Source organism: Hydra vulgaris, chromosome 12 (assembly GCF_038396675.1).
Source record: "Hydra vulgaris chromosome 12, alternate assembly HydraT2T_AEP".
Classification (NCBI taxonomy): Eukaryota; Metazoa; Cnidaria; class Hydrozoa; order Anthoathecata; family Hydridae; genus Hydra; species Hydra vulgaris.
Genome location: NC_088931.1, coordinates 46,298,845 through 46,309,577, shown reverse-complemented (window position 1 = coordinate 46,309,577; position 10,733 = coordinate 46,298,845). Strand labels below are relative to the sequence as shown.

Below are 10,733 nucleotides of genomic sequence, written 5' to 3'. Positions count from 1 at the left end.
TGTGTGTGTGTGTGTGTTCCCAATTTTACATGTCTTCATGAGCAATCAGCTGACAGGTGACAGCACACAGGCAGAATTTCGTTGACAAGTGCCATTTTGCAGCAGACAAAACAAGTGTAACTTTTTTGGTTTGTTTCATTTTCTCAAGTCTGGTCCGTGTCAACGTCACGGAAGTTTTTTAATAAATTAAGGAACTATCCAGAAGTTTCCAGAAGTTTCCAGAAGCATGCTGAAGCTTCCAGAAGTTTCCAGAAGAAGCATCTGGAAGCATCCAGTAGCATCCAGGAGTATCCAGAAACATTCAGAAGCATCCAGACGCATCCAGAAGCATCGAAAAGAAGCATCTAGAATCTTCCAGAACAGGTTCACACAGGTTCATTTTACTATATAAGAGACATGTAAATCGACATGTAATTCAGTCAGTATATGGAAGTCAATCAGTCATTATTTTCAAGACAGTTTATCGAAGTGAGTTTTATCAAAGTGTTTTATCGAAGAACATCAATACAAGAAGTGAAATACAACAAGTGTTTCATTACATCAATACAGTCCACATCCAACCAAGACGTTGTGTTCCACAGAGCATTATTGTATTATCACAAGGTAAATGTAACACGGTAAGCCTTGAGAAGCGTGATTATTTATTTTTATTATTTTTATGACTTCAAGTGCAAAAATGGCTCCCGACAATCTTGGATTGGAACTAAGAAAGAAAATTATTGGCGATTACGTAAGTGGAGTGTCACAAAAAAGTATTTGTGATAAATATCGCGTGAAAAAATGGACCGTATCAAAGGTAAAAGACCACGTTCCACCACTTCTAGAGAGGATTCTATGATCTTTAGATCCATCAAGAAGGATCCCTGGATATCATCAGTCGAGATACAAAAGCAATTAGAGCTGCCTGTATTGGACCGAACAATCAGAAGACGTGCTGTTGAAACCGGATTGTTTTCTCGAAGCCCTGCAAAGAAACCGCTGATTTCACTAAAAAACCAGAACAAAAGACTCCTGTTTGCTACATCTCATATTGACTGGAATGTGCAGAAATGGCGAACTGTCCTGTTCAGTGATGAATCGAAGTTTAACATCATTGGGAGCGATGGCATTTGCCGTGTACGTCGACCGACCGGAAAACGCCTCGATTTACGTTACTGCCATAAGACCGTGAAGCATGGTGGAGGCAATGTAATGGTCTGGGGGTGTTTTTCTGCTAACGGTCTAGGTCCAATACATTGAAACGATGGAATAATGGATCGTTTCATGTATAAAAATATCCTGAAAGATGTTATGTTACCTCATGCTGAATGGAACATGCCAATAAAATGGGTTTTTCAGCAAGACAACGATCCGAAACACACTGCAAAAGTAGTCAAGCAGTGGTTTCAAGACAACCACCTATCGGTGATGGATTGGCCGCCTCAATCTCTGGATCTCAACCCTATCGAGAACCTGTGGGAGATTGTCAACCGCAGAATTAATCGTGAAGGTGTTCGTAATAAGGATCAACTGTTTGAACAAATCCAAAAGACCTGGGCAACGATTCCACAAAGTTTCATTGATCACCTGATCGAATCTATGCCTCGAAGATGCAAGGCGTGTCGATGCATCGACAACAAAGGATTCGCCACGAAATATTGATAGCAAAATACAGCTTGGTCAACATTTTGTCGAGTTGCACTTGTTTTGTCTAGAAGGAAATCAACTTTTTTTAATACTTTTGATTAATTTTCGTGTACAAATAATGAACTTTGTGATAAATAAAACTTGAAGAACTTTGTCTCTAAACAGTTACATAGTTATTTCTCTAAATTAAAAAAATGCAGCACTTTTATATAAAAAAACTAAATTAGCATTATTTGGTTGCACTCGTTTTGTCCGATACTGTATATATATATATATATATATATATATATATATATATATATATATATATATATATATATATATATATATATATATATATATATATATATATAAATATACATATATATATATATATATATATATATATATATATATATATATATATATATATATATATATATATATATATATATATATATATATATATATATATATATATATTAGTAGTAGTAGAAAATCACTTAACAAAAATTTTTATTTTTTTTTATTTTTTTATTCTACTAATATAATTTATTCTACTAATTTAATTGCTCTGTTCTTTTAAAAACATTGAGCACTCTATTGTGTAGAATACTTTTTAAAGTTGTTAAAATATATATATATATATATATATATATATATATATATATATATATATATATATATATATATATATATATATATATATATATATATATATATATATATATATATATATATATTGTGTTTATGTATTTAACAAAATAGTACTCAATGATTAATGTATATTGCATAATTGAGATTCTAAGCTTTTATTTAGATTTGCTAAATATTATAAAAATAGTTTTTTAGTTTTTTACATTAAAGTTTGAAAAATAAATTTTTCTATTTGGAGTAATCAGAGTAAGTAAAAATTATTATTAAAGTAAAATAAATATATAGTATAAACTTTTAAATTTATTTTTAATATTTTTTAATTTTTATATTTATATATATAATCTTTTTAATAAAAGAGTATCAAAAAGTTATTGATTGGTCATATTTTATTGATTACGTTTAAAACAAAAAAATGTTGAGTTTCAGGAGAAAAGATTCTGGCTCTCAAGACAGAAAAAATGCTGCAAATAAAATAAAAAATTAACAAAAAAATTAACATACACTTGAAGAATGTGGTATATTAGTTACAAAAAATTGGAGCAGGGAATTACTCAATAACTTTTAGATTTGTTCCTACAAATTCCACTTAGATATGTCAAGCTGTTAAAATATTTAAAAGTTTATTTATCCAAACGCTCCCTTCTTTTTCAAAAATGTTTTCCCCAATACATTATTATTATATAAATCAAGACGTTTGGAAAATCTGACTTTATGTAAAGTATTGTAAATGAGTTTTATGAAATCTTGTTGAGTTCAGAAGAACATTTGTCTCTTTCAAAATGTTGAAAGAAGTAACAAAGTAGCAAAATGTTGAAAGAAGTAACAAAGTAGCAAAATGTTGAAAAAAGTAACAAAGTAGCAAAATGTTCAAAGAAGTAACAAGAGTTGAAAATAAAAAAAATATTTTGGTAACCTTTGCTTTATGAGGATTTTTTTGGGGTTATTTTTTTTTTTATTGTGAAGTTCTGAATAAAAGATGATTACTTATCTTTTTGTTTGAAATACTAGGATATGCCAATGGATGATTTACTACAAACGATTCTGCTTTATGGCCTGAAAATCTGTTGCAGTAGATTAGTAATCTGAGTAAAACACAATGCTGAAGTTATTGAAGAGCCTTCTCAAAGTTTTTTACGAGAGTTGTATAATATGAAGGTACCTGAAATACCTCGCAATGGAGAAAAGATGAATCGAGTTTGGCTTATTTAGAGTGCAACTTCTAAATTATTTCTTTGCTTTCCGTGCTCACTTTTTGGAAGCAAGCAAGCTTAGGGAACTGGTAATCATTCGCATCTTTTACGTTGAAATAGTGGCATCAATGAAAACTGGAGAAAGCTACCTGATAAAGTAAAAAGCCACTAAGACTATCCTAATCATCGAGAATATTACATTAAGTGAATAACAACGTTCGAAAGTTTTGCAAATCAGTGTGAATAAGAAATGAAGCAGCCAAGTGGCGTGAAATTCTACGGTGCCTAAAATACTATTTTATTTACTATAAAGATATAACTCTCTTTTTAGCATCACACAACCTTGACTTTAGAGGTGTGTTTATAAACGTTAGTTATTTAAAAAATGGTAAAAACATTTTTGTTGGTGTAATTCGGACATACTTAAAACGTAATGAAAAAAGACAAGGTGTAAAAAATAGCAGCCTTCTTGGCTGTAGTGGTCTCCTTAGCCTTGGGAAGGTGAATTTAGTAAAAAAATATATATATATATATATATAAATATATTCTTTTAGAATTTGTATTGGTAATCAAATATTTTTTGAATAATGGGATATGATAGGACGCTTGCGAAATTTTGACCCTAGGCGTCATAAAGAGTTGCGGTGGGTCTATATATATATATACAGTGGCGGCGTTAGGGTAGGGCTGAGTTGAGCGATGGCCCAGGGCGCCGAATATAAAGGGGCGAAACTAATTGGTTATTTTACCCTTTGCCTTTTTTTTGAATGGGGTTAAATTGAGCTAGGGGCGCCAAAAAAATCTCGCCCAGGGCGCTGGTAGTGCTAAAACCGGCACTGTGTATATATATATATATATATATATATATATATATATATATATATATATATATATATATATATATATATATATATATATATATATATATATATATATATATATATATATAAATAAATATAAATATAATCGTATAAAAATATGTCAATATTATTTCGTGTTATAAGAACGACCGTGGAAGTATAAGACAGTTGTTCATCAAGCGGTAAACTTCAAAGTATTTTTAAAGTTTTGTGGTAAATGTAGTCGGCTCGTAACTCCTTATGAATTAGAAAAAAAGCGGAAAAGTAAATTTAGAACTGCGTTAGTTATCCATCGTTTACATTGATTAATGAAATTAGTAAAAAGGAAAGACGTAAATTGTAATGTAAATTTGCTTTTTAATTTTTAAATAAACTAAATAGTTAAATAATTAAATTAGATTTCGTTTAAACCGAAACTCTTTGTTTCTTTTTATAGAAATTAACATTAAAGAAATACTAAAGCGCTATTTTTTTATTGAAAAAACATCACAAAGGAATAAAAGTAGAAAAAATTTTCGGAATTTCTTCCTACACTTTGTCATCAAATTTACGTTCAATTCATCCAAAAGCAGATTAACATTGAATTCATTTTGGAGTATATTATACGCCAAAATTAATCATCCTTTGGTTTAAGTAACAAATATTTTTTCGTCATCAAAATAAAACAATGGCGCTGTACAAATTGTGAAAATGTAAAACAAATCAAATTGTTTGGACAAGTTCAGATAAATCAGTTTGTCAATTGTTTGTATTTCACCGCATAACAACAAACAAAAAAACAGTTGCGGTGGTAATAAACAATGGCAACTATAAATTGGAAGGCATGAAAAAAGTTTCGCTATTAAACCAAAATATTCCGTTAGTTTCAGGTAATTTAAGAAGTTCAGACACTACGTTCAGGTTGGTATTTTACACCTAGCTTACTTTTTGTAAAGAGTAAAGTTCAGAATTAAATAAAGAGTAAAGTTCAGAATTTCGTAAATATTTAAAAGAGACAATTCAAAACTATATTTTCTTTTTAGGTATGAAAATGTGCTGCAAAATATTGATCATATTCCTTATAATTGTTCTTAACACCGTGTTAGATCGTAAAGTCAATGCTTTAAAATGTGATGATTGCACAACTAACTTTGATCTTTGTTTAAATACTTCACGTTCTCTTAAATCAACTTTCAATGAATCTGCACAACAGTTTCAAGTGTGTCGTGCAGCTAAAGAGTCATGTTTTGAAGATTGTCGTAACAAGAAATAGAAGTGTTATGTTTTGAGATTTGCCAAAAACAACGAAAATAGAAAAACATTTTGTTAACATTAAAAATAAAAAGTAATATGTGTGTTCTTGTGGTGTATTTTTTCGTAATGTGAGAAAAGTATTCTTGCGATAAGAGATGTCTTTTCTGGTGTGAAATTTGTAATGCGTGATCTTTGAATGTGAAACTAATGAAAATGTTTTTATTTAAAACTATAAAAAATGTCTTATGTTATTTTAAAAAGTTATTTATTTAAACGATTTGTATATTTATGTTATTTAAAAAGTTATCGTAAATTATTGTGTTTTTTTTAATGGTATTTTTAAAAACTTATTTTAAATGATTCGTTGCCTAATTACTCAATGTTAAATAATTCGTTTCCTAATTACTCAAAATTGCGCATTTAATAAAAAAGTTTGAAACTATAATTGAGATTGAAAAAACTGAAATACTTAACAAGTTTCACTGCATTTAGTAAATCTAGTGAAAATTATCAAGGGCGTTCAACCGCCAAAAATGTTTGCGGGACTACGCACAAAACAAAAAATTATCATCAAAAATTTATTTTAAAAATAAAAGTTAAATAAAAAGAAACAAACATTTGACTTTTATACGTTGATATTCGTAGTTACGTTTAGATTACTTTAAAAACTAATATTTTGTCATGCAATATTCAAATATCAACATTTAAAATGGCGACAGCGCACTTTTTGCTAAAAATTGCGTACACGTATGAATAACTTATGAAACGTACCTAAGTTATTTAAAAAACTTTTTTAATACTTAAGAAACTGCTTAGCAGTTTATTTAATCAATTGTCATAAATCAAAACAAAGTAAACAGTTTGAACATTTTAAAACTTAAACTTTTTTTTAAACTTAAAACTCTTACCAATTTAGAGATAGTGAAGGTCTGTGTTCTTCGTGTGCCCTGTGCACAAGCAATTTCAACTTGTTCTTTAGGTTAAAAGTAAGAAGAAAAAAATGGGTGCCAAAAATTTTTTACATTTGGGTCCGGGAACCATGGCGTCAAACTTATTACAGTCAGCAAAAAAAAACCTGTCAACCGGAACAAAATATATGTAAAAACCATATGCCAAAAGAGTTTCCTTACCAAGATATAGCGCATTACAGAGTATATAAAGTACAGACTCAGAATTTACAGGCCGGCACAAAAAGATAAAAAAAAAGAAAGATTTTTCATTCCAGTTTTGTTAAATATTCAGATGAGTTTAAGAGAATAATAGAGAATTTTTATTAATGTAAATTTATGTTCAAAGCAATTATCTATTGAATATATGCATGAAGGATTGTTTTACTGGAATTTAAAGTTGTTTAATTCGTTTGATTTTTCGTATTGACAAATGTCATTTTAAGTGCTTTTTATTAAAAAGGTAAAACTGTATTTCTTTTTTTAAAAAAGGCTCGCGACTATTGGTATACCACAATGGCATCACTTTTATATATTTGTCAAAAAAAAATCTATATCCCCTTTCTCCATTTAAGCGAAAAGTGGTTTGAAAGAATTCGTCCAGTAAAACAAAAAACATTTAAATATGTTTATGACTTATTACGTAGGGGAAAGGGGGCTAAATAGGAAAAAAATAAATAAAAATAAAACTTAATGTAGGAAAAAGTTTATTTTTAGATAGAAACAAGCATTAATGAAACTAAAACAAACAATCATGATTTCAAGATGTAAACAATCATGATTTCAAGATGTAAATAAAGAGCACACTAATAAAAACTAAAAATAAACAAGGTGGTACTAATTACTCACAAGAAGGTTCAAATAGTCGAGAGGCTAATAAGTACCAAAGGGTATGAAGAAAAAAAAAGCTCAGCACTAATAATAAGAAATAAATAAAATAATAACTGGTTCATTCTACACTTGTAAAATATATTTATTGACATAATTCACATATATAACTATCATGTGACCCATTTTGAGACTCAGATGATGAGCATGCAACATGTACCCATGCTCCACAAATTAAACACTGGATCATATCCTCCTCAATGTCCTCATCACACATGAAGCAGTACCAACGCTGCCCATTGTTATCTTTAGAGGTTGGGGTAATTAGTACCACAGGTACGATTTACCCCACCATCACAGGTACGATTTACCCGACTATGACTAAACATAGTTTTCTACTTCAGTGTTTTTTATGGGCAAAGTGAATCGGAAAAAAACGCATTTTTTAATGAAGAAGAATGGATGGACTAACACCATAAAAAAATATAAATAAGTTACGTATATCCACGCCTGCAAGGTACGACTAGTAGGACAGTGTAATTATTATATCAAATAGTGTAAAAAAAGGGAAACAGACTTACCGCCTTTCTTTAACGTTCGATTCCGCCATTTTTTGGTCAGTATACATATTTCATCTGCTGGCTTGATTTTATCGTGTTTCGGCCAATTTCAACGAATCAGAAAAAGAACAATGACGCTGGTACGAATCGCACAGCGGTACTAATTACCCCCCCTTTCCCCTATAGATAAGAATATATTTTTTATGAAAAAATCAAAAAAATAAAACTATTAGTGATAAGTAAAACTAATAAAATTTGACTTAAAAATGTAAATATTATAAATATAAATATAAATATTAGTTTTCTATATCGGTTGTATGAATATCGGTGTTTAAACACCCTGTGCATTTACACATATCCGTTCAGACAAAGTTGTTTTTTTAACATTTGCATCTCTTTGTACTGCAATCATCACTACTTCCACAAACATTCAATTCAGTTAAACCCAATGGAGCAGGAAGACAATCTTTTAATATTGGCGCAAGAGATTCACCATTGATCTCCCAGGCAAAGCCTTCAGAAGAAGGAAGATTTTTTAAAGGTTTGTGAGATCTTCTTAACACTAGACATACAAAATGAGTTCTAAATATTTTGTATTTTAGAGCGCTCATGGTAGGTGGTAACTGCGCAGCACCTTAATGATACGTTGAGAAGAGAAATCATCTCAGCTTAGCCAAGGTTGATATGTTATTAGGCATATTTTTTAATCCATATTTGTTGACTACAAAACGCTCAATACTTTGAAGAGTAACCTAATTCGGCAATGACTCAGTATTACCTAACATTGATAATGCACACAGAATCTTGTCATCTGCAACCATGAATGACTTCCACCATGTTAATTTGGATTTTTCATAGAAGCAGCCGGTCGGTCTGCTGGTCGCATCCTGTTAACTCATGGAAGCCTAGCAAAGCTTTTAAACGTTTGGAACCAAGTGACTCAAAACAATTCTTGATACTGATGTCGCATTCTTCTGATCCTTTTCCAGTTTGTAAGTATGCTGCAAGAGGTAGGTATTCACATTAAAATATTAGCAGCAAAAGTACGTCTGTATCTAGGGAGAGAACATTGCATTTCGAAAATGGATTACATCTTGTAATATCAATGGCATGGAGTGCGAGAAGATTGTCCGCCTCTTCATGATCATGACTTAGCAAGTTAATATCAAAACTGGAGATACTTGTAGCTGTTTTTAATTCGTATGTTATTGAAAATTATATTTTTTGATCTTTGAGTGCATCATAAGTATATTCTGATAGGTATATAGTTATGTTGCGCTTAGTTTCTAAACAAATGCTTTAATGACAAATTGATAATATCTCCTTTATCGGAAACCTTATACTTTATATTGTTTCCAGATGTTCGTTTCAATCTTGTACTAATTTTAAGGGACTAACTGATTTAGCAATCAAATACAAGTCTCATTTCGTTGTAACCATTTACAATTTTCATAAGTGATATAACAAAATGTTTGGCGAAGTCTTAAAGAAAGATTTGAATGAACAATTTTCCTTTTAATGTTTAAATCTTAAATAATTCTTTTATGCTTAAATATTTTAAAATACTAAAGTATTTTGTTCTTTTTAATAATGTTATTTTTAGAATAAAAAGGGTCCACCTTCTGGATTTTTACTTCAGCACCTTTGTGAACTCTGTTTACCAATGCTATTCTGTCAATAATGATTACTCTTTGGGTATTGCTTGTCATATTGTGGTTAAGTACGATTGAATGCTTTTCTTTTGATAACGATTCGATCTCATGTAGTTAATTCAGTTAGTTAATAATGACAAGATCGACTTTGAGAACTAATAATATTCTTAGTACAGAAATCTGTACACAATGCATTTAGTATTGGAGCAGTAAAAAAAAAAGCGTTGCAAACCAGAAGATTTTGAGTCAAGGCTATAACACCACCAGTTACTTTCATCCCTTTGTTTTCTTGCTCCAATGCGTGATCAGAATTAATGCTTGTGAATGGTATTTCACTTATACTGATTGCAAAGTTTTCTTTTAGATAATTCCAAGATTGTAAATTATTGGACTCAAGTTTAATCACTGTTGCCAAATACAATGGTGTAAGTCAAGTGTAATTTATCTCGTCGAATACAAAGAAATATTTTACCATATTGTCAAGTGAAGCAAGATGTAATGACCAGTTTTTTTCACGAAATGAACGAACAAAGAGTAACAAAGCTTTACAAATGAACATGAAGTTACGCAGTAATAGTGGTTTTTGTGATTTTTATCGAATTCATTAAAAAGAGTAAAAACCCCGTAATCTTTGAAACCTTTTTTTTTTTTGTTTTTTTCTTGTTTTTGTTATTCACCTCCTCAAGGCCAAGAAGGCCACTACAAATGAGGAGGCTACTTAATAGTGGTTATAACCCTCTCTCAACTCTATAACTCCGAAACACGAACCTCGTCGAACAAGGCCGCTGCGCGGAGAAACAAGTTGAGCGCGGTACTACCAGGGACGTGGTGGGGATCGAACTCGGAACCTCTCGCATATGAAGCGAGCGCTTTACCACTACACCACTACCTAAAACATAATTTTCAGTAATTACTTTCAAATTGCACTCGGCATCAGTTACATCATTAACAAATTTAACTTTTCCAATTCGAATTTCATTTATGAGTTGTGGATGTTGTTGTAATGAGATAAATAAAATTTATTAAAAGAAAGATGAATATTCACATGCGCTTCAATCAATCGCTTGTGCTTTCCATTAACATTTTCGACGTAACGTTGTATATTCTTATATACCTAGCGTTATATTCGTATATAAGGACTGCGTCAAGTCCACTTGTATATATTTGCCCATTACTAAAAAAGACAAATGCAACATGGAGT

The 10,733-nt window shown here is 30.4% G+C and overlaps 1 long non-coding RNA gene across 1 annotated transcript; it reads left to right on the top strand.

Moving 5' to 3' along the window:
• Nucleotides 1-5,054: 5,054 nt before the first annotated feature.
• LOC124808170 (uncharacterized) lies at nt 5,055-5,858 on the top strand. Its single transcript, XR_010642067.1, has 2 exons — nt 5,055-5,212; nt 5,335-5,858. It is a non-coding gene; the product is annotated as an uncharacterized LOC124808170 (long non-coding RNA).
• The last annotated feature ends 4,875 nt before the right edge of the window (nt 5,859-10,733 follow it).